This window comes from Miscanthus floridulus, chromosome 15, assembly GCF_019320115.1.
Source record: "Miscanthus floridulus cultivar M001 chromosome 15, ASM1932011v1, whole genome shotgun sequence".
Lineage (NCBI taxonomy): Eukaryota > Viridiplantae > Streptophyta > Magnoliopsida > Poales > Poaceae > Miscanthus > Miscanthus floridulus.
In genome coordinates this window covers 47,439,331-47,466,873 of record NC_089594.1, presented here as the reverse complement: position 1 = coordinate 47,466,873, position 27,543 = coordinate 47,439,331, and the positions used below count along the sequence as shown (strand labels likewise).

The 27,543-nt window shown below is 48.8% G+C and overlaps 1 pseudogene; it reads left to right on the top strand.

Moving 5' to 3' along the window:
- Positions 1 to 24,321, top strand: LOC136508311 (lysine-specific demethylase JMJ705-like; annotated as a pseudogene).
- The last annotated feature ends 3,222 nt before the right edge of the window (positions 24,322 to 27,543 follow it).

Below are 27,543 nucleotides of genomic sequence, written 5' to 3'. Positions count from 1 at the left end.
TGTCATCCTTACTCTCTCTCCTCACTGCCCCAAAGCACCAGCAACAGGGCAGCAGCCGCTGCAGCAAGCTCGAAGCAGCAGTCAGCGAGAGCCAATTCCCCGAATCGCCCCTCCCAAATGCGAGTCCTCGCCTGAGGAAGCCCCTCCTGACCTCTTCGTGGTCCCCGCCGCGGCCATCATGCCGCCACCGGCGGTGGAGACGCCGGAGTGGCTGCGCAACCTGCCCGTGGCACCGGAGTTCCGCCCCACCGCCGCCGAGTTCGCGGACCCCATCGCCTATATCCTCAAGATCGAGGCTGAGGCCTCCCGCTACGGCATCTGCAAGATCGTGCCTCCGCTCGCGCCGCCGCCGCGGGAGGCCACGGTCGAGCGCCTCAAGGCCTCCTTCGCTGCCAATGCGGCCTCCACCGCCGCCGGCGACGTTGCGGCCCCTGCACCCACCTTCCCGACGCGGCTCCAACAGGTGGGCTTCTCCGCCAAGAATCGCCGCCCCGCGAGCCGCCGCGTCTGGGAGAGCGGCGAGCGGTACACGCTGGAGGCCTTCCGCGCCAAGGCCCGCGACATCGAGATTCCGAGGCACGCGGTGCCGCCCAAACACGCGACGCAGCTCCAGCTGGAGGCGCTCTTCTGGGGCGCCTGCGCCGGGAAGCCGTTCAACGTCGAGTACGGCAACGACATGCCGGGCTCCGGCTTTGCGGCGCCGGAGGAGCTGAACCTCGACCTGGAGGGCGCCGGAGGCAATGCGGCGCTTGCGGCGAGGGACGTCGGGGAGACGGAGTGGAACATGCGGTTGGCCCCTCGCGCGCGGGGCTCGCTGCTGCAGGCGATGGGCCGGGACGTGGCCGGCGTGACGACGCCGATGCTGTATGTTGCGATGCTGTACAGCTGGTTCGCGTGGCACGTGGAGGACCACGAGCTGCACAGCCTCAACTACCTCCACTTCGGCAAGTCCAAGACCTGGTACGGCGTACCACGCGATGCCATGCTCGCCTTCGAGGACGCCATCCGCGTGCACGGCTACGCGGACGACCTCAACGCCATCAGTGCGTGTGCCCTCCCACTTTTTGCCCCTTCTACTATGCTATGCTTTGGTTCCTTGGATAGATGTGCAGCATTTAGTCTTTTCTGCTTTCTTCTTTACTGGTAAAGTCAAAACTTTTTCTCCATGTGCCGTTGTCTATATGCCACTGTGCCAAAACAGGTTTCTTCATCAAAAGGGAAAAAACTGAAATGTTGTCAGCAACTCCAAATGGGCCATTTTACATTTAGAGTACCATGTAAATTAAGCAGAAATCAATGCCATTTGGTAATGCAAGTTTATGACTTTAATGGATTTTAAGGAAGAGAATGAATCAATCAGCTATCATTTTGGGTACTAGAGGTTCTGATTGGACTATTGATTGAACTTGAACACTGATTTGAGCTGTAGCAAATTTGATCAGCATATGACAGGATACTTCCTGTCTTCCTCACCTGGCAGCGAAGACTTAAAGGGTACGGGGTGGGGTGGGCTTTCACAAGAGAAGTAAAGTCAATTTTTTTCTTACTAACCTCTACTTCAGAATGACATGACTGAATCATATGTCAAAGCATACTGCCTCTACAAAGATGTGTGCATCATTGTGGATTTGTGGGTATTGTTTCTCCCTGCACTTTTTTTGTTTCTTGCTTGGATGTTTTTTTTTATGGAGTTGATACCAGGATGATATGGCTAGGAACCTGGGCACTCTATTGATGAACTGGAAGGTTATTACAATGGCTGGATTAACTGGAGTAGCAGCAGTAGAGACCGCCCTCCCTGGGAGGCTCTGATGGCTAACTCTACTTCTGCTTGATCCTAATTCCCAGCTGCACTGGTGGTTATAACACCCACATGAGCGGCTGAGGACACTCCCTCTTATTACTCCCATCCTATTCTTAGCTAGCTAATCCCCGAGCCAAGTCCAATCAATTGACCTGATTCTAGCCACTAGAGCCAGCCTCATCCTTCTTCTTTTTCCTATTAGCTGCCCAACATCTTCATAACTGGTCTTGGTTTTTTGGGTTTTCTAAATGATGAGCAAAGTGGAAACTTTTTCTGTAGAGCAACAGCAATGTGTCAAAAAGAAAGGAAAACTAGTTTGTCAGGAGCTCCAAATGAGCATTCGGGCATTATAGTGGCATATAAACCAAGCAGAAATTAGTACTATTTTTTAGCACAAAACCTATTGCCGAAGAAAACTTATGTACTTTGTTTTTCCTCTTTGTTGGGCAAAGGTAAAAGTCAGACTTGTTCTTCAGGGTACCTTATGTGGGTGCCAAAATAGCGATGTGCAAAAGGAAAAAATGTATTAGTTAAAAAGTGATGCCAAATCTGGTGACGCGCCGTGTCACGATCTGGGCATGGTGTCAAGTGAGCAAGGATCGGGTCGTCGCTTCCTTAATGGCGCGCTACATCGGCGCCCGGGTGTAGTGAAAAATGAGCAAGGGTCTTCACATCTGAGTCGACGGGTGCGAAGGGTAAGGAAGCTAGTCGAACCAACTAGGATCCGTTTTGGTAGTTGGAATGTAGGGTCGCTTACAGGTAAGTTAAGAGAATTAGTTGATACTACGATTAGGAGGCGTGTAAATATATTATGCGTTCAAGAGACTAAATAGAAGGGTCAGAAGGCGAAGGAGGTGGACAATACAGGTTTCAAGCTTTGGTACACAGAGACAGACGCGAATAGAAATGGAGTAGGAGTTTTGATTGATAAGAGCCTCAAGAATGGTGTGGTGGGAGTAAGAAGGCAAAGAGATAGGATTATCTTAGTCAAGCTTGTCGTTGGTGATATGGTCTTGAACGTAATTAGCGCGTATGCCCCACAAATAGACCTCGACGAGAGTGCTAAGAGCCAGTTCTAGGAAGATTTAGATGGTCTGATTAGAGCTATACTTAGTAGTGAGAAGCTTTTTATATGAGATCTTAATGGGCATGTAGGTATTACAAGCGCAGGTTTCGAGGCAGTTCATGGAGGTTTTGTGTGTGGTAGTAGGAATTAGGAGGGGGAGGAAGTTCTAGACTTTGCGGTAGCTTTTGACCTGATGATAGCCAACACTTTCTTTAGAAAGAGAATCTCATCTAGTGACCTTCAGTAGCGGACAACACTCTAGCCAGGTTGACTTTGTCTTCGCAAGAAGAAAGGACAAACGAGCATGTTTGGGTTGCAAGGTGATACCAGGGGAGTGTTGTTTCTCAACATAAGCTTTTGGTGGTGGACTTTCGTTTTCAGGTGCGTGCCCGTAGGGATAAAATAGCTAAGATTGAAAGAACAAAGTGGTGAAAACTGAAAGGGGAGACGTTAGAGGTATTTAGGGAAACGGTTATCAAAGAGGGCTCTTGAGAGGAAGAAGATGACATAAATAACATGTGGGAGAAGATGGCAACCAACATTCGGAAGGTGGTCTCAGAGGTGTGTGGAGTAACTAAAGGAAGGGGAGGCGAGGCTAAAGATACTTGGTGGTGGAACGAGGAAGTCCAAAGGGCTATTAAGGAGAAGAAAGAATGCTATAGACGTTTGTAACATGACAGGAGTGTGGACAACATAGAGAAGTACAAGGTTGGCAGAGAAGACTGCAAAGCGAGCTGTAAGTGTGGCAAAGGGTAGAGCGTACGAGGATCTTTACCAACATTTGAGTACGAAGGAAGGAGAGAAGGACATTTATAGGATGGCTAGGGTTCATGAGAGAAAGACAAGAGACTTCAACCAAGTTAAGTGCATTAAGGATGAAAGGGAGCATTTCTTGGTGAAGGAGGATGAGATCCGACATCGATGGCAAGAGTATTTTGACAAATTGTTCAATTGTGAGAATACGGACACAACCTTTCAGTTGGATGACTCTTTTGATGACACCAATAAGCGCTTTGTGCGGAGAATCTAAGAATTTGAGGTCAGAAATGGCATTGAAAAGGATGAAAGGAGGTAAGATGATGTGACTGGATGGTATCCCAATCGAGGTGTGGAGATGCCTTGGGGACATAGCTATAGTATGGCTAACCAAGCTGTTCAACCATAATTTTCGATCGAACAAGATGTCTGACGAGTGGAGAAGTATATTGGTACCGATCTATAAGAATAAATGGGATATTCAAAGTTGTACTAATTACCAGGGAATTAAGTTGATGAGCTATACTATGAAGCTATGGGAGAGAGTTATCGAACATCGTGTGAGAGCTATAACGCGGGTCTCTATGAACCAATTTGGTTTTATGCCCGGAAGGTCAACCATGGAAGCCATTTTCTTAATAAGATAAGTTATGGAGCGGTATAGGGAGAAGAATGATCTACACATGGTTTTTATTGACTTATAGAAGGCTTATGATAAAATACCAAGGAATATTATATGGTGGGCTTTGGACAAACATAAAGTCCCAACGAAGTACGTCGGGCTCATTAAGGACATGTATAACAATGTTGTCACTAGTGTTCGAAGAAGTGATGGAGACATGGATGACTTCTCGATTAGGATATGACTACATCAAGGGCTAACTTTGAGCCTTGATCTGTTTGCCTTAGTGATGGATGAGGTCACAAGGGACATACAAGGGGATATCTCTTGGTGTATGCTTTTCGCAGACGATGTAGTGCTAGTTGATGAAAGTCGGACATGAGTGAATCAGAAATTAGAGTTATGGCGGGAGACTTTAGAGTCCACAGGCTTTAGACTCAGTAGAACTAAAACTGAGTATATGAGATGTGACTTCGACACTACTACTCGGGAGGAGGAAGATATTAGTTTGGAAGGTCAAGTAGTGCCTAGGACCTTTCGATATTTAGGATTAATGTTACAGAGAGACGGGGATATTGATGAAGATGTTAGCCATAGAATCAAAGCAGGGTGGATGAAGTGGCGCCAAGCATCTGGTATCCTATGTGACAAAAGGGTACCATAGAAGCTAAAAGGGATGTTTTATAGGACGGCGATTAGACATGCTATGTTGTATGGTGCAGAATGTTGGCCTACGAAAAGACGACATGTTCAACAGATAAGTGTCGCGGAAATGCGTATGTTGCGTTGGATTTGCGGTCATACAATGAGGAATCAAGTTCGGAACGATGATATATGTGATAGATTAGGGGTAGCACCAATTGAAGATAAGCTTGTCCAACACCGGTTGAGATGGTTTGGACATATCCAACGGAGACCTCTAGAGGCACCAGTGCGTAGTGGAATCCTAAGTCATGATAGTAACGTGAAGAGAGGCAGAGGAAGACCGAAGTTGACTTCGGTAGATGCAATAAAAGGAGACTTGAAAGGATGGAATATACCCAAAGACTTAGCCTTAGATAGGAGTGCTTGGAAAACAGCTATTCACGTGCCTAAGCCTTGATTGCTTCTGCTGGATTTCAACTCTAGCCCACCCCATCTTGTTTGGGACTTAAAAGGCTTTGTTGTTGTTGTTATTGTAAAAAGTGATGCCAGATAACTAGGCATATCATGCTGAAGTTCCTGAACTTAGTTTCTATGTTGTTTACTTACCTAAATATCTACTCCCTCTAGTCACAAATACTTACACATTTGACTTTTCATTGTCTTTGATGTGTATCTTGGACCACTAATTTTTTCTAGAAAATATTCATAAAATCCTTCAAATATAAGAGATTTTGCAAATATTTTGACTTTTGAGTACAAATCGACATATATAACCTACACACTTCCAAACTAAATAATGTAATAGTTATTGACGTTTGTAGTTTTTAAGTTCGACCAAATCTTGTCCTAAACAAGTTTTTGTGATTGGAGGGAGTAACTGGTTTTGGTGGATAGGAGTTTGGGGCTTTGGGCAGCAGCAGTTGCACAGCAGCTGCACTTGCTGAAATGCAAGGTTTTAGCAGCAGATTAGAATGTGTACCTTTTTTTTTGTGATTACTCAGACTCTTAGAACGCACGCACACACCCCTATGAATGTACGCATGCAAACCCTACCCCTATGAGCATCTTCGAAGACTAGGCTGGCAAATCAAGATTCAACAGGAACATCGCCTACCATTGAAACCACAAGCACCGATAAATCCCAGAATATTCGCTCCCACTGGGGAGTCGAACTCAGGACCTGAGGTGCTACTGAGGCTCTTATAGCCACTAGGCTACATGCCCTTTCGCAAATTGTGTACTAGTTCGTTCAAGTTTTGGTCAATTTGATTTGACAGTTAACTAAGAGGTCGAGGTAGACTCAGGATATTATCTGTGATGGTTTCTTTAGTGTTAGAATAGGCGCCTATGGGCTGGCCATGGGCCTGGCGCCCAAGCCTATTGGTTGGGCTGCCTCTAGAGATTATGGTAGATGATTATTGATTAGGCAAGGATCACCGTTGATTGGATGTTTATATAAACCCTTGGGTGTTTCTATAAACCCTTCTTGATCCTTGCCTATATAATGTACTCCCTGTACCCATATCAATCTATCACAATTTCCCGAGACCTATTCGCTCTCATGGTATCAGCCGTCTAGGTTTAGGTCTTCCCTTCTGCTGCACACCCCTACGCGCCGGCCTCTGCCGTGCAGGCGCCGTGTCTCCCCCCCCCCTCGCCCTCTCCCAGGTCTGGGGATGTTACCGCTGAAGAGATCACGGCACGCCAGGCCAAGGAGAAGGCGAACGCCGCCGCCGCCGCCGCCCAACTTCTCGACAAGGAGCGCCAGGCCGCCCTGGCTCGTGCTGCCCAGGCCGAGGAGGAGGCTGCAGTCGTCGTCAAAGATCGCGACGCGGCTGCTGCCCGCGCCAGCGAAGCCCTGGCGCGCGCAGCCGCCGCCGCCGCTGCCCTCGGTGCACCTGGAGGCGCCTCCTCCAGCACATCTTCCATGTCTCCTCCCGACCTCGCCTCAGCCATGCTCCTTCATGAGGCCATGGCACTGCTGCAACTGCACGCTCAGGACGTTGCCGTCAACAACATCCGGAACCACGTCACCACCGTCCTCGACGTTGACTCCAGCAACTTCAACCACTGGCGCGATCAGTTCCTGCTCATCTTCGGCAAGTTCTCTCTTCAGGACCACGTCCACGAGGAACCTCCGGCCCCGATCTCCCCTGACTGGGCTCGGATGGACTGCGTCGACAAGTCCTGGATTGTCGCCACGCTCACCGACGACCTTGCCGAGATCATCTCCGCCCAGGGCTCCACTACCCGGCATGCCTGGCTCGCCGTCGAGTCCTAGTTCCTCGGCAATCGGGAGGCTCGCTCCATCCACCTTGAGACGCGGTTTCGCAACTTCGTCCAGGGCGACCTTTCTGTCACCGACTACTGCCGCCGACTGAAGAAGATGGCTGACGACCTCACGGCTCTTGGCGAAGTGATCACCGACCGCACCCTCGTCCTTAACGTGATCCGTGGCCTCAACGAGCGCTTCAGCCACGTCGGGGCCCTCCTACGCCGCAGCCGGCCCTTCCCCACCTTCTTGGAGGCTTGTGATGACCTACTCATCCTCGAGGAACTCACATTGGAGAACAAGGAGTCCCCTGCCACTGCTCTCACTGCCTCCACCGCAGCAGCAAGCTCCTCTAGCGCTGCCTCACCCACGTCCAACACGGGCTCCGGGGGCGCTGGCGGGCCTAAGTCCTCCAACGGCAATCGCCGCAGCAGGTGCGACGGCGGTGGAAAGGGGGGCCCTAGTGGCAACAATAGCACTGGAGGCCATCGCCCTCCCTCTGGCGCCCAGCAGCAACAGCAGCAGACGGCCGGCGCCTAGCAGCCTGCCACCGGTGGTCTGCCCTGGCCCTAGTGTCTACAGCCCATGGATGGGTTCCATTCATATGTGGCCAGGGGGTCCTCGTCCTCCGCTGGCACCCATCCCGGTGCCTCCTCATCTGCAGGCACAGCAGCAGGCCCTCCTCGCCCAGCAGCAGCAGGCACTCGTCGCCCATCAGCAGCTTGCTGCCGTCACTGCCTCTGATGGCTCAGGACAGTGGGTCGCCCCGGGGTACTACAATCCTGTGGCCGGCCTCCCTTCTTGGGACCAGACGGCCCTCGCCTCCACCTTTAGCACGACGTCGCTGACCCCTCCTTCGTCCAACGAGTGGTACTTCAACACAGGTGCTACTTCACATATGACATCTCAGTCTTCCTCCCTTTCACATGTTCTATTCCCACGGTATCCTACTCCATCTATTGTTGTCGGTAATGGTTCCATGCTTCCTGTTACTGCCACTGGCTCCACAGAGTTGTCCCCTACTTTACGTCTTAATAATGTTCTTGTGTCGCCACAACTTATTAAGAATCTCATCTCTGTGTGCCAATTCACTATCGACAACAACTGTTCTGTTGAGTTTGACCCTGCTGGTTGTTCTGTGAAGGTTCTTCCATCTCGGACCGAGATCGTCAGGTACAATAGCTCCGGGCCGCTATATCCACTGCGCCTACCTCTAGCACACTCCTTTGTCGCTCAAGCTCCCTCCCCAGAGTGGCATCGGTGTCTCGGTCACCCCGGTCATGAGGCGTTGTTGAAGCTTGCCTCTAGTGTTTCCTGTCACATTCAGGATTGTTCAGATCTAGGTCATGCTTATCGGTTAGGGCGTCTTGTTCGTCTGCCCTTTCATTCGTCCACCTCTTGTGCGTCTAGCAAGTTTGATCTTATTCATTGTGACTTACGGATATCCCCAGTTGTCAGTGTTTCTGGTTACAAATACTATTTGGTCATACTTGATGATTGCACTCACTACTTGTGGACTTTTCCTTTGCGACTCAAATCTGACACTTAAAGTACGCTTGCCCACTTCATCGCCCACGCCTCCACCCAATTTGGCGCCCACGTCAAGGCTGTCCAGTGCGACAACGGGAAAGAGTTTGACAACTCTAGCACCCGTCGCTTCTTCCTCACCCAGGGCATCCATCTTCGTATGTCTTGCCCCTACACCTCGCCTCAAAATGGTAAAGCCGAACGCATTATTGGCTCCATCAATAATGTCGTTTGCTCACTGCTTTTTCAGGCGTCTATGCCTCCCTCCTACTGGGCGGAGGCCCTCTCCATAGCGACCCTTCTGCTTAACGTACTGCCCACCAGGACTCTACAGTTCTCCACGCCCCACCTTGCCCTGTACGGCACGCCACCGGCGTATGATCACCTACGAGTCTTTGGCTGCAAGTGTTATCCAAATTTGTCTGCCACCGCTCCTCATAAACTCGCTCCTAGGTCTACCTTGTGCGTCTTCCTAGGCTATTCCGCTCACCACAAAGGATACCGCTGCCTTGACCTCTCCACCAATAGAGTCATCATCTCCCGGCACGTCATCTTCGATGAAACAGCCTTCCCCTTTGCCAAGCGCAATGGTCCTAGTATTTCGGCGGACTTTGAGTTTCTTGATGCTACTGATGTTGTGCCCGCTCCTATTGGACCGTTGCACAAGTTTTTGTCTGTAGGAACACCATCCAGCACCTCTGACGTCAACAGTGCCCCTGCCGGTCCCTCTGAGACTGTGCCTGTGGCGCCCCCGACGCCTCCGGTGGCTGCTACTGATCCCCCAGCAGACACTGCTTGATCCCCCGGCTCCCGCGCTCTACATCCCGCCTGCACTGCGAACGCCAGGGACCCCTCCCGCGCCACGCGCGGCTCAGGACGCGCCCAACACGACTGGAGGCGCCTCACCTCGCCAGCTGTACATCCCGCCAACGCTTCGCGTGAGCTTGCCGTCTCCAACACCGACCGCGGGCTCCACAGCGCCGGTGTCACCTCAGGCACCCCGCGGGCCCCCGCTTGGGTTCCCGCCTCTTTGTCCAGACCGCGCCTTCGCCTATTACTACACGCGCCGGCCTCGACCACAGCCTGCTCACCGCCGCCTCGACTGCATCTGCACCAGCCGCCCAAGCTGCGCCTGCACCAGCCGTGCCGCTCCCACTGCCCAAAGGGGCTGTTGCTGTCCCTCCTGTGACCAACCAGCACGCCATGGGCACACGTTCGAAGAGCGGTTTTCAGATGCCTGCTGCGTACCACGCTACGTCTATGTCATCGATACCGAAGACATTCCGTAGCGCTCTTGCCGACCCCATGTGGCGAGCTGCAATGGAAGAGGAACACAGTGCCCTGCTGAAGAATCACACTTGGGATCTCGTGCCTCGCCCCCCTCAGGCCAACGTCGTCACCGGCAAGTGGATCTTCAAGCACAAGTTTCAGTTTGATGGCTGCCTCGAAAGGCATAAGGCACGCTGGGTTCTCTGCGACTTTACCCAGCAGCCTGGTGTGGACTTTGATGAGACATTCAGTCCCGTGGTGAAGCCTGCTACAGTTCGCACGGTACTCTCCCTGGCTCTCTCTCGCCGCTGGCCCATCCACCAGCTTGATGTGAAGAACGCCTTTCTTCATGGCAACCTGACAGAGACAATTTATTGTCAGCAGCCATCTAGGTTCGAAGATCCAGCTCATCCGGATTATGTTTGTCACCTGAAGAAGTCACTATATGGCCTCAAGCAGGCCTCTCGTGCTTGGTACAGTCGCATGGCCACACACTTGCTGTCCCTTGGGTTTGCTGAAGCCAAGGCAGACACTTCGCTCTCCGTTTACAGCACGGATCAGACATAGCTTACCTGTTGCTCTATGTTGATGACATCGTCCTCACAGCCTCCTCAACCGGCCTTCTTCGGCAGATCATCTTAGCCCTTCAGCGGGAGTTCGCTATGAAGGACCTTGGTGAACTGCATTACTTCCTCGGTATGCATGTTCAGCGTAGTGGTGATGGCCTTCTTTCTCAGCGACAATATATGCTGGACATTCTTGATCGCGCCGGGATGGCAGAGTGTAAGCCGTGTTCCACTCCAGTTGACACCAATTCGAAGATTGCTGCAGCAGATGGCACCCCTTTCTCTGACCCTTCAGACTTTCGCAGCCTCGCTGGAGCCTTACAGTACCTAACGTTCACCTGGCCGGATATTGCATATGCTGTGCAGCAAGTCTGTCTTCATATGCACGACCCTCGTGAGCCTCACCTTGCAGCTCTGAAGCGGATTCTACACTATGTTTGAGGCACTCTCCACCTTGGTCTCCTGCTGCGACCGTCTACTTCGGCTGATCTTGTCGTCTACACCGACGCTGATTGGGCTGGTTGTCCAGACACCCGCAAGTCCATCTCGGGCTATGTTGTGTTTTTTGGCGACAATCTTGTCTCCTGGTCCTCCAAGCGCCAGAACACGGTGTCAAGATTCAGTGCTGAAGCCGAGTATCGCATGGTGGCCAATGGAGTTGCTGAGGCCACCTGGCTGCGCCAACTTCTTCTAGAGCTGCATGCCCCTCTCCGGCGCGCCACACTGGTGTATTGCGACAACATCAGTGCCGTCTATATGACCTCCAACCCGATACAGCATCAGCGAACCAAGCACATTGAGATTGATCTTCACTTCGTCCGGGAGCGAGTCGCCATTGGTGATCTTCGTGTTCTGCATGTTCCCACTTCTTCACAATATGCGGATATCTTCACCAAAGGGCTGCCTTCTTCAGTATTCACGGAGTTTAGGTCCAGTCTAAACGTGCAGAGTGGCTGACGATTCGACTGCGGGGGCGTGTTAGAATAGGCGCCTATGGGCCTGGCGCCCAAGTCTATTGGCTGGGCTGCCTCTAGGGATTATGGTAGATGATTATTGATTATGCAAGGATCACCGTTGATTGGGTATTTCTATAAACCCTTGGGTGTTTCTATAAACCCTTCCCGATCCTTAACTATATAATGTACTCCCTGTACCTATATCAATCTATCACAATTTTCCGAGACCTATTCGCTCTCATTTAGGTTGACATTTTGTAGATGAAGTTCCAATCTATGGGGACAAGCCAACCGAATGTAAAAAGGTGTACACTGTGAGTCCTATAAAATTGGAGTAGTCTTTTTTCATCCCTAAAGTTGCTAATCCCAGCCTATAGTTGGTTTCTATTTGTAAATAGGAAAATGGAAGTTGTGGTGACAGACTTTATAATTGAAAGGTTTTGGACTTGGTAGAACTAAAACCGAGTATATGAGTGAAAGAGAATATAATTGGAGGAATATTAATATATTGCATTGGGCCTCATGGGCTGATTATATAGAGTACATGGGACTAACATCTCACATGATTAGGTAATGTGGTACTATTCCTAATACTCTAACAGCCCCTAGGCTACCAGCCGAACAGGCTTGGTGCCAGCCCATAGCAGGCCCCTTAGGCGCCTATTCTAACACACCCCCTCAGTCGAAACGTCAGCCACTCTGCACATTTAGACTGGACTTGAACTCCGTGAACACTGAAGTAGGCAGCCCCTTGGTGAAGATGTCTGCATATTGCGAGGCAGTAGGAACATACAGAACACGAAGATCACCAATAGCAACTCGCTCCCGGACGAAGTGAAGATCGATCTCAATGTGCTTGGTGCGCTGATGTTGCACCGGATTGGAGGACATGTAGACGGCACTGATGTTGTCGTAGTACACCAGTGTGGCGCGCCGAAGAGGGGCACGTAGCTCCAAGAGAAGCTGTCGCAGCTAAGTCGCCTCTGCAACTCCGTTTGCCACTGCGCGATACTCGGCTTCAGCACTTGATCTTGACACTGTATTCTGGCGCTTGGATGATCAGGAAACAAGATTATCGCCGAGGAACACTGCATAGCCCGAGGTGGACCTGCGAGTGTCCGGACAACCAGCCCAGTCAGCGTTGGTGTAGACAACAAGATCAGTCGGAGTAGACGGTTGCAGCAGAAGACCGAGGTGGAGTGTGCCCCGAACATAGCGAAGAATCCGCTTCAGGGCAACAAGGTGAGGCTCTTGAGGGTCATGCATGTGAAGGCAAACCTGCTGAACAGCATATGCAATATCTGGGCGAGTGAATGTCAAGTACTGAAGAGCTCCTGCAAGACTGCGAAAGTCTGTAGCATCAGACAATGGGCCCCCCTCAGCTGCAGCAACCTTGGAGTTGGTGTCAACTGGAGTAGAGCACGGCTTGCACTCAGCCATCCCGGCACGATCTAAGATATCCAGCATGTACTGTCGCTGTGAGAGCAGAAGTCCATCGCGCATCGTTGAACATGCATCCCGAGGAAGTGATGTAGTTCACCAAGATCTTTCATGGCGAACTCCCGCTGAAGAGCTGAGATGATCCGCCGAAGAGAATCTGAAGACGAAGCTGTGAGGACAATATCATCAACGTAAAGCAACAGGTAGGCTGTGTCTGATCCACGCTGATAGATGAAGAGAGAAGTGTTTGACTTGGCTTCAACAAACCCAATGGACAGCAAGTAAGAAGCCATCCGACTGTACCAAGCACGCGGAGCCTGCTTCAAGCCATAGAGCGACTTCTTCAGAAGTCAGACAAAGTCGGGATGAGCTGCATCTTCAAATCCGGATGGCTGCTGACAATACACTGTCTCAGTCAAGTCGCCATGAAGGAAGGCGTTCTTCACATCCAGCTGGTGAATGGGCCAGCGGCGACAGAGCGCCAAGGAGAGCACCGTGCGAACAGTGGCAGGCTTCACGACAGGGCTGAAGGTTTCATCAAAATCCACACCAGGCCGTTGGGTAAAACCACGAAGAACCCAACGCGCCTTATACCTGCTCGAGGGAGCCATCAGACTGAAACTTGTGCTTGAAGATCCACTTCCCAGTGACAACATTGGCCCGAGGCGGATGAGGCACAAGGTCCCAAGTGCAGTTCTGTAGGAGAGCACTGTGTTCTTCCATAGCTGCTCGCCAATTGGGGTCGGCAAGAGCACTACGGAAGGTCTTCGGCACCGGTGAGAGAGGCACGGCGTGGTAGATAGAAGGCATCCTGAAGCCGCTCTTCAATCGTGTGCCCATGGAGTGCTGGTTGGCTGCCGGAGGAGCAGGAACCGCCCCTTTGGGCAGCGGGGCAGCGGCAGCAGCAGTGGGGGCGGCCGGTGCAGCAGCCGGGCCGGCTGGGGCCGCAGTCGGGGCAGCCGGCAGCTCCCGTTGTCGACGACTATAGACGTACGTGAAGTCGCTGAGCGGCCGGGGTGGCCGGAGGGGTGGGAAACCTGATGGTGGCCCACGGGGTGCCTGAAGAGACACCGGAGAACCCGAGGAAGACGAGCCTGCACGCAGCGCGTCGGGCAGCTCCAGGGCCACGCGTGGCGTGGAAGAGAGACTCCTGGTGGCCGCGCGTGGCGCGGTGGACGTCCCTGACACCCGCAGGGCGGGGGGAACGTAGAGTGCGGGTGTCCGAGGATCCTCAGCATCCTCGGGAGGCTCCAGGGGCGCCCCAGGCACGGCCGCACGGGGACCGGCAGGGGCGCGGGTGGCGTCGAAGGTGCTGGAGGGTCCCTGCAGGTAAACACTTGTGCGACGGTCCAATAGGAGCGGGCACAATATCAGTACTGTCATCGGCAAGAAACTCGAGGTCTGCTGGAGTACTGGGACTATGACGCTCAGCGAAAGGGAAGGCTGTTTCATCGAAGATGACGTGTCGGGAGATGATGACTCTATTGGATGATAGGTCAAGGCAGCGGTACCCTTTATGATGAGCTGAATAGCCTAGGAAGACACACAGGACAGACCTAGGAGCAAGCTTGTGAATAGCAGTGGCGGACATGTTGGGGTAGCATTTGCAACCGAAAACTCGCAGATGATCATATGTGGGTGGCTTGCCAAACAAGGCAAGATGAGGTGTGGAGAACTCTAGAGTCTTGGTGGGCAATATGTTGAGGAGAACAGTCGCCGTGGAGAGAGCCTCCGCCCAGTAGGAGGGAGGCATGGACGCCTGAAAGAGTAGGGAGCGAACAACATTATTTGTAGAGCGAATAATGCGCTCAGCTTTACCGTTCTGAGGCGAGGTGTAAGGGCAGGACATGCGAAGGTGGATGCCCTGGGTGAGGAAGAAGTGGCGGGTGCTAGGAGTTGTCAAACTCTTTCCCGTTGTCGCCCTGGACAGCTTTGACGCGGGCGCCAAACTGAGTGGAGGCGTGGGCGATGAAGTGAGCAAGCGTGCTGAAAGTGTCAGATTTAAGTCGTAAAGGAAATGTCCACAGATAATGAGTGTAATCATCAAGTATGACCAAATAGTATTTATAACCAGAGATGCTGACAACTGGAGAGGTCCATAAATCACAGTGAATAAGATCAAACTTGCTAGACGCACGAGAGGTGGACACATGAAAAGGTAGACGAACATGACGTCCTAGCTGACAAGCATGACATAAATCTGAACAATCCTGAATAGAAAAAGACACACTAGACGCTAGCTTTGACAAGGCCTCATGACCGGGATGCCCAAGACGCCGATGCCACAGTGGAGAGGAGCCCTGAGCGGCAAAGGAGAGTGCTAGTGGATGGCGAAGTGGGTACAGTGGTCCGGAGCTATTACACCTGACGATCTCTTTCCGAGACGGAAAAACCTTCACAGAACAACCAGCGGGGTCAAACTCAACAGAACAATTATTGTCAGTAGTGAATTGGCGAACAGAGATAAGATTCTTAATAATTTGTGGCGACACAAGAACATTATTAAGACGTAGAGAAGGTGATAACTCTGTGGAGCCAGTTGCAATGACAGGAATAAGGGAGCCATTACCGACAATAATAGATGAAGGGTTAGGGTACCGCGAAGGTTGAGTATGTGAAAAAGAAGACTGAGTTGTCATGTGTGAAGAAGCACCTGAGTCGAAGTACCACTCATTGTTCGAAGGAGGGGTCAGCGACATCGTGCTGAATGACGCTGCGAGGTCCGTCGGGTCCCAGGAGGGGAGACCGGTCATAGGGTTGTAATACCCCGGAGCGACCCACTGACCGGCAGCCTGCTGGTGGGCAGCAACAAGCGCCTGCTGCTGCTGCTGCTGCTGCTGGGCGAGCAGGGCCTGTTGCTGCTGCTGGTGTTGCGCCTGCTACTGCGCCTGGAGGTGAGGAGGCACCGGGATGGGCGCCAGAGGTGGTCGGGGGCCCCCTGGCCACATCTGGATGGAGCCGGACCAGGGGTTGTAGAAGCTCGGCCAAGGGCGCCCCCCTCCGGCCTGCTGCTGCTGCTGTCCAGCAGCTTGCTGCTGCTGGTTGTTGCCGGTAGGAGCCTTGGAACCCTGTCCTAAAGAGCCGCTGCTGCCCTGACCTTTGCCGCCGCCGCCGCGCTTGTTGCGGCGGTTGTTGGAAGGCTTGGAGCCCCCGCCACCGCCTCCAGAACTGGTGCTGGACGAAGGAGGAGCTGCTGTAGGAGTCGTAGTGGCAGCAAGGGCAGCTGCTGGAGTCTCCTTGCGGTTTGCCATGGTGAGTTCCTCGAGGATGAGGTCCTCACGGGCCTCCAGGAACGTGGGGAAGGGCTTGGCGCGGCGTAGCAGGGTGCCGACGTGGGCGAAGCGCTCGTTGAGGCCGCGGATGACGTTGAGGACGAGGGTGCGGTCGGTGATGACCTCGCCGAGGGCCGTGAGATCATCGGCCATCTTCTTCAGCTTGCGGCAGAAATCGGTGACGGAGAGGTCGCCTTGGACGAAGTTGCGGAACTGCGTCTCCAGCTGAATGGAGCGGGCCTCCCGATTTCCGAGGAACTGCGACTCGACGGCGAGCCAGGCGTGACGAGCTGTGGAGCCCTGGGCACGGATGATCTCGCCAAGATCGTCCGTGAGCGTGGCGATGATCCAAGACTTGACGACGCAGTCCATCCGGGCCCAATCGGGGGAAATTGGGACTGGAGGCTCTTCGCGGACATGGCCCTGAAGCGAAAACTTGCCGAGGATGAGCAGGAATTGATCGCACCAATGGTTGAAGTTACCGGAGTTGACGTCGAGGACGGTGGTGACGTGGTTCCGGATGTTGCTGACGGCGATAGCCTAGGAGTGAAGCTGGAGCAGCGCCACGGCCTCGTGGTGGAGCATGGCCGCTCGGAGATCGGCTGGCGTAGAGGCGCCTCCAGGCGGTGGAGAGGCGCCGCCCGATGGCTCAGGTGCGAGTGCAGCGGCGGCGGCTGAGCGTTCCATGGCCGCGCACGCAAGGGCTTCGCTGGCGCGCAGGGCGTCGTCGTCTCGCTCCTTGGCCGCGGCTGCGGCCTGCTGCTCGGCCTCAAGAGCGCGTGCCAGAGCAGCATCACGCGCCTCCTCCTTGGCCACGCGCTTACGCTCCAGGCGCTGCGCGGTGGCGGCGGCTTCGCTGGCCAGCGACCTCGTCACCCTGGAGCGAGGTGGCGGAGCTATCTTCGTCGCCCTTGGGGGTTGGTGGAGAGGACGACCCCATGGGCGGGCTGCGCGGCTGTTTGCCGGCGCGCGAGGGCGCTGCGCGGCTGGTGCCGGCGCGCGTGGGGTGGGTTGGGCAGCGGAAGACCTAACCTAGTCTGATACCATGAAAGAGAATATAATTGAAGGAATATTAATATATTGCATTGGGCCTCATGGGCTGATTATATAGAGTACATGGGACTAACATCTCACATGATTAGGCAATGTGGTACTATTCCTAATACTCTAACAGCCCCTAGGCTACCAGCCGAACAGGCTTGGTGCCGGCCCATAGCAGGCCCCTTAGGCGCCTATTCTAACAATGAGGTTTGACTCGGCACTGCTTGACATGAGGATGGAGACGTTAGTATGGAAGGTTAAGTACTGCCCATGCTTACGGTATTTGGGATGAATAATAATGAGAGATGGAAAAATCTAAGAAGATGTCAGCCATTGAATTTAGACAGAGTGAATAAATTGCTAGACATCCGGTATTCTTTGTCATAAGAAGTAACGTGCCACAGAAGCTAAAGGGTAAGTTCCATATAGGCCAATTAGACTTGCAGTGTTTATGGTGCAGAATGCTGGTCTACTAAATGGCGATATGTTCAATAGGAATGTGTATGTTCTGTTGGGTTTGTGGTCATAAAAGTTGAGGTCTAGTTTGAAAGGACAATATACGTTGTAGGGTAGGGGTAGCACCAATTGAAGAAAAAGTTGACCAACTCTGGTTGAGGTGTTTTTTTTTTTTTTTTTGCTACATATCCAATGGAGACCTCTAGAGGCACTGGTGCATAGCAGAATCCTAAGGCACATCAGTAATGCAAGGAGACTAGGAGAGGCAGGGGTCAACTGAACCTGACATGCTGTTTTGGAAAACTGATGGAAGATAAATTATTTATTAGGGGTGTTTGATAGTAACTAGCCTTAGTCTTACTCTTTAAAGTATGAATGCTTCAGTTTTCTTCACTCTGAAGAGAAAAGCTTGCTGATGGATTGCTTATCTGGTGCAGTGGCCTTTCAAATACTAAATGAAAAGACAACTGTCTTGTCTCCTGAAGTGCTTCTTTCTGCTGGAGTTCCTTGCTGCAGGTGTTACTGCATTTCTCAACATTATTTTTGTGGCATTTTTCGTGGCCATTATTTTGAGTATTGGGTCTAATGATTGATAGATACTTCTCCAAAGCAGATTGGTTCAAAACCCTGGTGAATTTGTTATCACATTCCCTGGAGCTTATCATTCTGGTTTTAGCCATGGTAAGCCATCTAACACATCCATATTCGTATAGTGCACTTATTGGGTTAGCACAATGTTCCTTGGATCACTGTCAAAAAAAAGTTCCTTGAACTAGCTATCTGGTTGCTCCTGTATGCTAAGTGTGGTCCAGTCCTTTCACTGACTAGTGTTTAGAAGGACTATAATTTTCAGTTAACATATTAAGTGAAATGCTAACCTTGCAATTCCATATTTATGATACAGTGTTCATGTTCATGCATATTTTCTTATACTTGTAGCGGAAAATAGTACTTTCAGTATCTTGCTGAAGTCACTCACAGTTGCACATGGAACATCTCTGAATGCAACAATTAATTTTATTTCACTATCCATGTTTCATAGGATTTAATTGTGGAGAAGCAACAAACATTGCTACACCTTGCTGGTTGCAAGTGGCTAAAGAAGCTGCAATCAGGAGGGCTTCCACAAATTCGGGCCCAATGGTGTCTCATTATCAGCTGCTTTATCAGCTAGCACTGTCATTACATCTAAGGTTTGCCTGCAGTAAATATGATCTCAATTGTTGTTATTAGAACTTTTCAATTGTCTATGAATATTGGAGAGGATGCCATCCAAATTATATGATCTCAGATTTCTTTTCTTGAATACACATGAGATGCGTATCCTTGCATTAAGGAGATAAATAAATGACAACACACCCACCACTCTCTCTCTCTCTCTCAGGATGTATTCATTGTAATATTATCTATTTATGAACTAGAGAGGTCAGTTACATCACAGCCTCTAAAAAATGGATATCAAATAGCAGTTCTGTTTGTGTAATTGTCTGGGTTATCATGTCACTGGAGATTGAATCTAGACGATATTTTCCTTTTATAGGGAGCCTAAGAATTCTCATATGCCTAGAAGCTCTCGTCTAAGGGACAAGAAGAAGAATGAAGGTGAAAGAATGATCAAAGAAACATTTGTTGGAAGTGTGATAGAAAACAACAGTTTTCTTAGCATCCTTCTTGACAAGAGTTCTTGTGTAATTATCCCGGAGATTGAATTTCCCCTTCCATCGAGGGCACCTGAAGTCACTGATAAGCAAAGCTTGATTGCTGGTCCCTGTAGTATTAGCCAGAAAAAAGCTGAGGAAACACTTGTTTATAGCGATGAAATAGATGAAATCAAAGAGGTTGAGAACATGAGTGAATCAACCACTTCCTCTGCATGTAACCAAAGAAAGTTCTATGAAACAAAATTTGGAACAGTTAATAGTACTGCATTCTGCTTATCAACTTCTGATATTAAGACTGGAGTAATTGGAAAAGGTAGATCACATCAAGGAGGCGGGCTCTTAGATCAAGGGTGGTTGCCATGTGTTCAGTGTGGCATATTAAGCTATGCATGTGTAGCCATCATTCAACCTAAAGAGGCAGCAGTCCAGTATGTCATTTCTAGGGAGTGCATGTCATCAAGTGCAATACACAGAGAAATAATGGAATCAGATGATACCTCAAATCGGATGGCGATAGCTCGTCAACAAGGTTAGCAAGACATGGATCCACTTGCACTATTAATGGCCGGTCCTCAAGATTTTCCTTTTACTTGATATCATTATCTAGCCTCCACCATTTCACATATTGGTTTTAAATAGTGACAGTGATAATATTTCTCTTTGATCCGGTATATGTCATTCTAATATTAGTCCTCTTTTATGCTTCTGGTCAAATGGTCGGTAAAAGCAGAAATTTCAAAAATCTACAGCTATGCCATGCACTTGTGCATCATAAAAGGTGATCGGTCTTCTAGTTTTTCTTGTTAGTAATCCTTCCAGTCGCAACTCAGAATTTAGTCAATTTTGACATCGAAGCTGCTGATAAAACATACCTTTTATATGGATGAACCTACCAGATAATAATTCATAACCTCAATAAACAGTGTATTGTTTAAGTACTTTCTGACATACCTCATAATTGACAATCGAAATGTCCATAAAATATTGATGGCCAAAGTTTCAATTGCTTGGCTGAATCATATTTCTGTTGCACCTAATTTTAACAAGGATTTTCTTTTGAAATGAACTCTAGAGTGAATGTTTTAGTGAACTATATTACTTGTTTCTGAATTATTTATCTTTTTAGTTAGTTTAATTCAGTTGACATCTGCTAGAGGGTCAAGGGCCTATTGGGCCTTAGCCTGTTAGGGTTAATTAGTCGCTTGCTTAGGAGTCAAGTAAACCTCTCTATATAAGGAGAGGAGATGTATCAATCTAATCAAGCAAGAGATTAGAAGGAAATCCCTTCTCTCTTGCCGGCCGTGGGCGAAGCCCCGTGGCCGGCCTCCCCCAGCGCCCCTGCAGCCCTAGCCGCCGCCGCTGTGAACAGTACCCCGCGGACACTGTAGCACCGCGGGTACTGTAGCGCGCCAGCTGCCGTCGCTCCCCTCGACTCTCTCCTCTCGCCGTGGGTACTGTTCATAGCGGCGGCGGCTAGGGCCGCAAGGGCGCTGGGGGAGGCCGGCCGCGGGGCTTCGCCCACGGCCGGCAAGAGAGAAGGGATTTCCTTCTAATCTCTTGCTTGATTAGATTGATACATCTCTCCTTATATAGAGAGGTTTACTTGATTCCTAAGCAAGCGACTAATTAACCCTAACGGGCTAAGGCCCAATAGGCCCTTGACTCCTCTAACAACATCACATTCCTCTGTGATGCTCAAGACTGAACAATATATTTCTATTTTGTTTCTGTTGATGTCTTCACGCCTTCGTGATTGAACGATATCAAAGTGTCATTGATTGTAATAGTAGATTTTTTATTGTAATGAAATTGTTCTTCCAGTGCATAGTTTGGAGGCCATCATATAAATATATTGTCTTTTTTCAACAGGATATGCTCGTGAAACCGATGATAATACAAGACAAAATGTGAGTGCAGCCCAAGTTTCTGATAGGTGTAGGCAGCTATACAGCAGCAGCACCCATGGATGCACTTCCGCTCTTGGGCTTCTGGCTTCTGCTTATGAATCATCAGATTCTGATGAAGAAGCAGAAGCACCTAACAATATATCAAACAATTGTGAAAACAATGATGCGGCAAATGGAGTCACAAATATTCAGTCCTCAGGAACATCAGTTCAGGATCAAAATATGAATTTGCACTTGTATGAAGAGGAAAATGACTCCAGAGCAATAGCATCTCTGATGCAACCAGTGGAGGATAAGAGTACTGCTATGACTCCTGTTAGTATGGAAACAAATATGATCCATCTAGCAGATCAAGGGAGAGTCACTAACCTCCCATGAGCAGTGGCATGCGTATCTTGATTTTGATGATGATCTAACTGCATCAGGTGTAAAAGCCTCTCTGAATACTAGTTTGAGCACAGCTAAAGGTGCAATGGAAACAGATGCACTGACTTTGTTCAAGTACAGCAAGGATTCTTGCAGAATGCACGTGTTTTGTCTAGAACATGCTTTGGAAACTTGGACACGACTTGAACAAATTGGTGGGGCTAATATCATGCTTTTATGCAATCCAGGTAGTTGCACTTTCCATAATATCCGCAAAATTCTTTTGGCATTGCTCCTTTGTATTTCTCTTTGTATCCTGTTTACTTCTTAGAATGATTAGTGGCAGGACGTTTTTAAATAAAAAACTCGACCAGGGGGAAGGATGTCCTCTGATTTTGGTCAAAACAAGTTTGTGCCAGCCTTCAAACCTGGACTGGTAGTGGGGGTTTCATTGTACCCTGGATCTCTACGCGTCTAAGTCTAACCAGTGTAACTCAGGAGGTGTTGGCATATTGCATTTTGATGATTATGTCAATGACAGAGTCCTAATCCTGCAATCTTTTGCAACATGGAATTTTTTCATAGCTAATTCACAATGCATTTGCAGAATACCCCAGAGCAGAGTCAGCAGCAAAAGTTATAGCAGAAGAACTTGGTATGAAGCATGCTTGGAAAGATATCACTTTCAAAAAAGCAACACGTGAAGACACTGGAAGAATTCAATTGGCTCTTCAGGATGAAGATGCTGAACCTACAAGTAGTGACTGGGCAGTAAAAATGGGTATCAACATATATTACAGTGCCAAACAGAGCAAATCTCCACTTTACAGCAAGCAGGTACCATACAATTCTATCATTTACAAGGCATTTGCTCAGGAAAATCCAGACAGCTTCACAGATGAAGAAGGACAGCGATCAGGCACAACAAAGAAAAAGGTAGCTGGATGGTGGTGTGGCAAAAATTGGATGTCAAACCAAGTTCATCCACTTTTAGCTCGTGAACAGGTAGAACAGAATCATGAAACAGTTTACAGCAAAGCGATATTCTCTGCTAGTTCTTGTGACAAGATGCAAGAACAATCAACAAGATCTACTACACTGATGAACCGAAGTTCTTCAAAAAAGATATCCAGAAGAAAAGAGGGGGACTCTGTTGAGAAATCTAGAGGCAAAAAGAAGAGAAACAGTGCCAGTGCTTCTGATGAAGCTGCTTTGCACTACACAGTGTATGATCAGCCTGTAAATTTTGATAATCATGCCAAATATGAAGATGGTGATGAAAGTGAAAGTGTGGACGCACAGAACACCCATCAACAACATGAATCACGAAATAAAAAATTATTTTCTAAGAGGCGAAAGGATAATAATAGAAGCAACAGCTTTTATGAGCTTCACAAGGACAATGATGACATTGACTGCAGGTTTGATACAGATAGCACTGAAAACACCTCCATAGGTGATTGGGATAATAGTCCACCACAAGGGTGTGATGTCATAGCAGTGAAATCTAGTGCTCGATTGCAAGGTAGTAAGAGGTTTAGCAAGGAGAAGGCAAGTGATGGTTTGTCAAATGTAAACAAGAAATTGCTAAAGATGGGTAAGAAAATGAGTACTAAGAAGCAAAAGAATGATAAAACAAATAGGCAGTTTCAAGAAAATCACAAAAAAACTGACATAGTGGATTTGCTTCATGAAGATGATGGAGATGAAGCCACATACACAAAATGGAATGAAATTGCAAAACAAAAGACGGATGACTTGAGAGTAAAATCTAGAGGCAAAATGCAAAGTGGTAAGAAAAAAGTCAGCAAATGTCAGGCAAGTGATGGTTTGCACAATGGAGGTAAGGAAGCTAAATTTTCAAGTGACATAGAAGTGTGCAACAGAAGAGATGGGACAGCGGCAGACAACTGGGAAGAAATTCCAAAAGAAAAAACCGATGATGTGAAAGTGAAACCCAAGATGCAAAGTGGTAAGAAAAAAACCAGTAAACATCAGGCAAGTGATGGTTTGCGTGATGGAGACAAAGGAGCAAAATTTTCTTGTGATATAGAAGGGTGTGACATGAGCTTTAGCACCCAGCATGATTTGTCGCTGCACAAGAGAGACATTTGTCCTGTCAAAGGATGCAAGAAGAAGTTCTTCTGCCATAAATATTTGCTTCAGCACCGCAAAGTGCACCTGGATGAAAGACCGCTCATGTGTTCATTTCCAGGCTGCAAGAAGACATTCAAGTGGCCATGGGCGAGGACAGAGCACATGAGGGTGCATACAGGGGTGCGCCCATATGCATGCACAGAACCTGGCTGCACTCAGACATTCCGGTTTGTGTCGGACTTCAGCCGTCACAAGAGAAAGACTGGCCATTCGTGTGATAAGAAAAAGAAGAACTGTACATAGCTTTTAACTGCTTGTGCACAAGTACAGGTTTCTTCTCTGACAGGGATTTGAAAGGGATGCTAATTGAATAATTGCATCAGGTTTCATTGATTGCAGAATTAATCTGCATTAGGAGTCTAATTCATTTCATTGTTTACTGCTGCTACATAACAGCTGATTTACTGTCGCTTTAGGTCCAACTGACCTGCTGTTGACTGGGATTATTCGTATCGTTCTTTGGTTCATCCTGAGAAATTGGGAAATTTCTGTTGTCAGGAACGTTGAATTTAGTGTACTGCGCCTGTTATTAACATGCGTGTTAATCTGTGCTCAATTGCTCTATATTTTTATTACATTTTAAAATCAGACTACGGAAGTTTTTTTTTTTTTTTTTTTTTTTTGATAAATGATGAGTATATTAGCAGCATGAAGCTGCAATGAGGGAGAAACACTCCCGGGGTACAGAGTTCAGAGCCTCCCTTAAGGGGCATCTTGTAACATGAGTCTGATTTGTACATGAAAAGTGCGTGTCATGGGAAAGCGAAGATGAAGAATGAAAAGCCTGTCCAGCTAGAACATGTGCTGTTGTGTTTAGCTTTCTTGGAACCTTGAAGACTCTTGCATTGTTGCTGGAGCTGTGGTTGATAAATCTCTGGGTTTAGTGCTTGATGTCCCATCGAGGAGGTGTGGAGTGGTCGCGACTATTGAAGTAGGACACCTGCTGTTGATTGTCTGCTAGTAAAACGGGACATTGAATGTTCAGCGCAGAAACCACCGCTGCGGCCAATGCTAAAGCCGCTGCTTCAGCCATTATATCTGAGAGGTGGCGTTATTTAGCGCTGCTTTGATGTAGATGGCGAAAGAAGGCCTTTGTTGAGAGTTTATGATGAATACTCCAAGACCTGCATATCTGGAAACCTGTTACGGCAAATCTGGCGCCGTTGATGCATCGGTATTGCACTGTGTGCCTGGCAGCAGCGCCGGCAGTCGTATGTATACAGAGGTGGGCTTGGCAAAGCCGGAGTGGGGAGGTCTTGATTCCCAGTAGCATGGTTGCTGGAGGCAGCAATTGGCGGACGTACACCTGCATTCAATAGATTGTTACGTTTGTCGAATGACTCGTCATCTTGTTGTATCCGCGATTGCACCTGTTCTTCATGTCCGCCAATAGATAACGAAGTGGACGTGATGTCAGCCGCCACTGCATTATGTAATTGCCAGACAGTCCAATTTTTGTTTTGAAAACGAAGGTCATTTCAGGCTTTCCATATGTGAGTGTGGTTAGAATGCCTCAGATTTATTCGTCGGTCGTGTTTTGGTTTATAAAATGCGGGGGAATCTCCTTTACTCCATCCTGTTCTACAGGTAGCATCGAAGTGCAAAATGGTGGATTTGCAGAAAACCAAACTGCTCTTGCAAAGGTGCAGTGGTTGAATAAGTGAGAATCATTTTCAGCAATGTTGCAAGTTGAGCATAGCGTACTTATTTTGTTTGAGTACTTCCCTGCTCTTTCTCCAGTTGCCAGAGTCCTTCTAATCAATCTCCAGCATAAAATTTTGATGCATGGAGGAAGTTGCTTGTGTTTCCATGTTCTGGTTAAGATGTACATGGCTTGCGGGGTTATGCTTCTGGATCCATTTTGAGGAAGCTGAACCCGCAAGCTATTGTTAAGAAGTTTGAAAGCCTCTTTGTAGGTGTAGATACCTTTTTTGCCGGCCTCCACCTAACAATGTCAGGAAGATCTGAGGGGACAATCTGAACCTCCGCAATTTCTTGACTCCGCTTGGTCATTGAAGATGCGAAATGAGACCGGCATTCCAGGACTGAGAGCGAGTGCATCTAAGTTCAGCAACAGTTTGAGGAAGGCTATTCCGAGTTACATGCAAATTTATGTGGTCATGGATGGAGTCCAGATAGCACACCAAGGTGTTGACCAAATGCGGGAGTTGCCTTTGTGGATCTAGATGTTGCAATTTTGGTCAGTGTGCTTTAACTGAAGAGTAGAGGTCCAGAAAATAGATTTGGTGCTGTTATTTTTTTGAGAGCCAGAATGACCTGTTTGGGAAGTATTTAGCCTTGAGACCTGTAGAGAGTAAAGGGTCCCTTTCTGTGGCAATGTTCCAGGCAGCATGAAGGATGATGCTATGGTTGATAGTGAACAGGTCTCTGATGGCCAGACCATTGTCTTTTGGTTGGCAAATGTCCTCCCAGGAACGAAAGTGAAAGGGAGAAATGGAATTGTCCTCCTGAATGCCAGCCCACTAGAACCTCCTAATGATGGAAGTGATTTTTTGAATGAAAGTCTTCGAGAAGAGCACAGTGGACATATAGTAAATAGGGATGGAGGCAAGGACGGATTTGATGTAGGTGAGCCTGCCAGCATGGTTAAATTTGTTTGCTTTGGTAGTGGTCAGTTTTGCTTTGAATTTGTTGGTTATGAATTCATAGGCTTTGGAGCAATCAGAGTGATTGAAGATGAGAGGGTTCCCAAGGTTCATGGTGTTAGGGGAAGATCAGGGACATGGAAACTAGCTTTGACAGAATTTTTAGTGTGCTGGTCTACATGTTTGCTGAACAAGATGGCTGATTTGTTAAGGTTGGGAGTTTGACCAGAGGTAGCACGGAAATTTTGAAGAACATAATTGATGTTAGTGGCCTCAGAAGCAGTAGCGTGGCCACATATAATTAGGTCATCAGCAAACAATAAGGACTGGATACGAGGGCTGTTAGGGCCGATCATGACACCTTGAATGTTTTTGTTATGCATGCAGTTCTGTAGTCGAGTGGACAACTCATTGACAGCAAGAACAAAAAAGTATGGAGAGAGAGGGCAACCTTGCCTAATTCCACACTGAGGATGGAAGGCAGAAGTAGGATCAGCATTGACAAGGACCGAGAGAGAAGTGGTGAAGATTCAGGCATAAATCATGGAGATAAACTCGTCTTGGAAACCTTGTCTCCGGAGGGCTGGCACTTAAAATGCCATTCAATTCTATCGAAGGCCTTGGCCAGATCAAGCTTGGGAAGGAAGGCTTTGTCTTTCCAAGACTTGAGGTTGAAGGAGTGGATAATGTCTTGGGCTATGATGATATTAGAAGCAATGTGTCTACCCTGAACAAAGGCAGCTTGAGTTGGGTGAATGATATGGGGGAGGTGATGTTTGATGCGATCAACCAAAGTTTTAGCAATAATTTTGTAGCTGACGTTGCATTGACTAATAGGGCGAAAGTCTTTTGGGTACCAGGAGTGTTGATTTTGTGAATTAAAGCAATGAAGGTGTTGTTGATGTTTGTTGGGAGCTGGCTAGTTTGGTAGAAATAGAAGACAACCTGATGCACATCTATTCCTATCCAGCTCCAGGTGGCTTTGTAGAAAGCAGCGTTTAGACCATCTGGTCCAGGGGCTGTGTTGCTTCTCATATGCTTTACAATAGAATGAAGTTCCCGCAAATCAGGAGTAGAAAGTAGTGTATGCATCACGGACCCACAGGGTATGCAGGGTGGGCCACCGCATACCCTGGGGTCCGCCGGTCATAGAG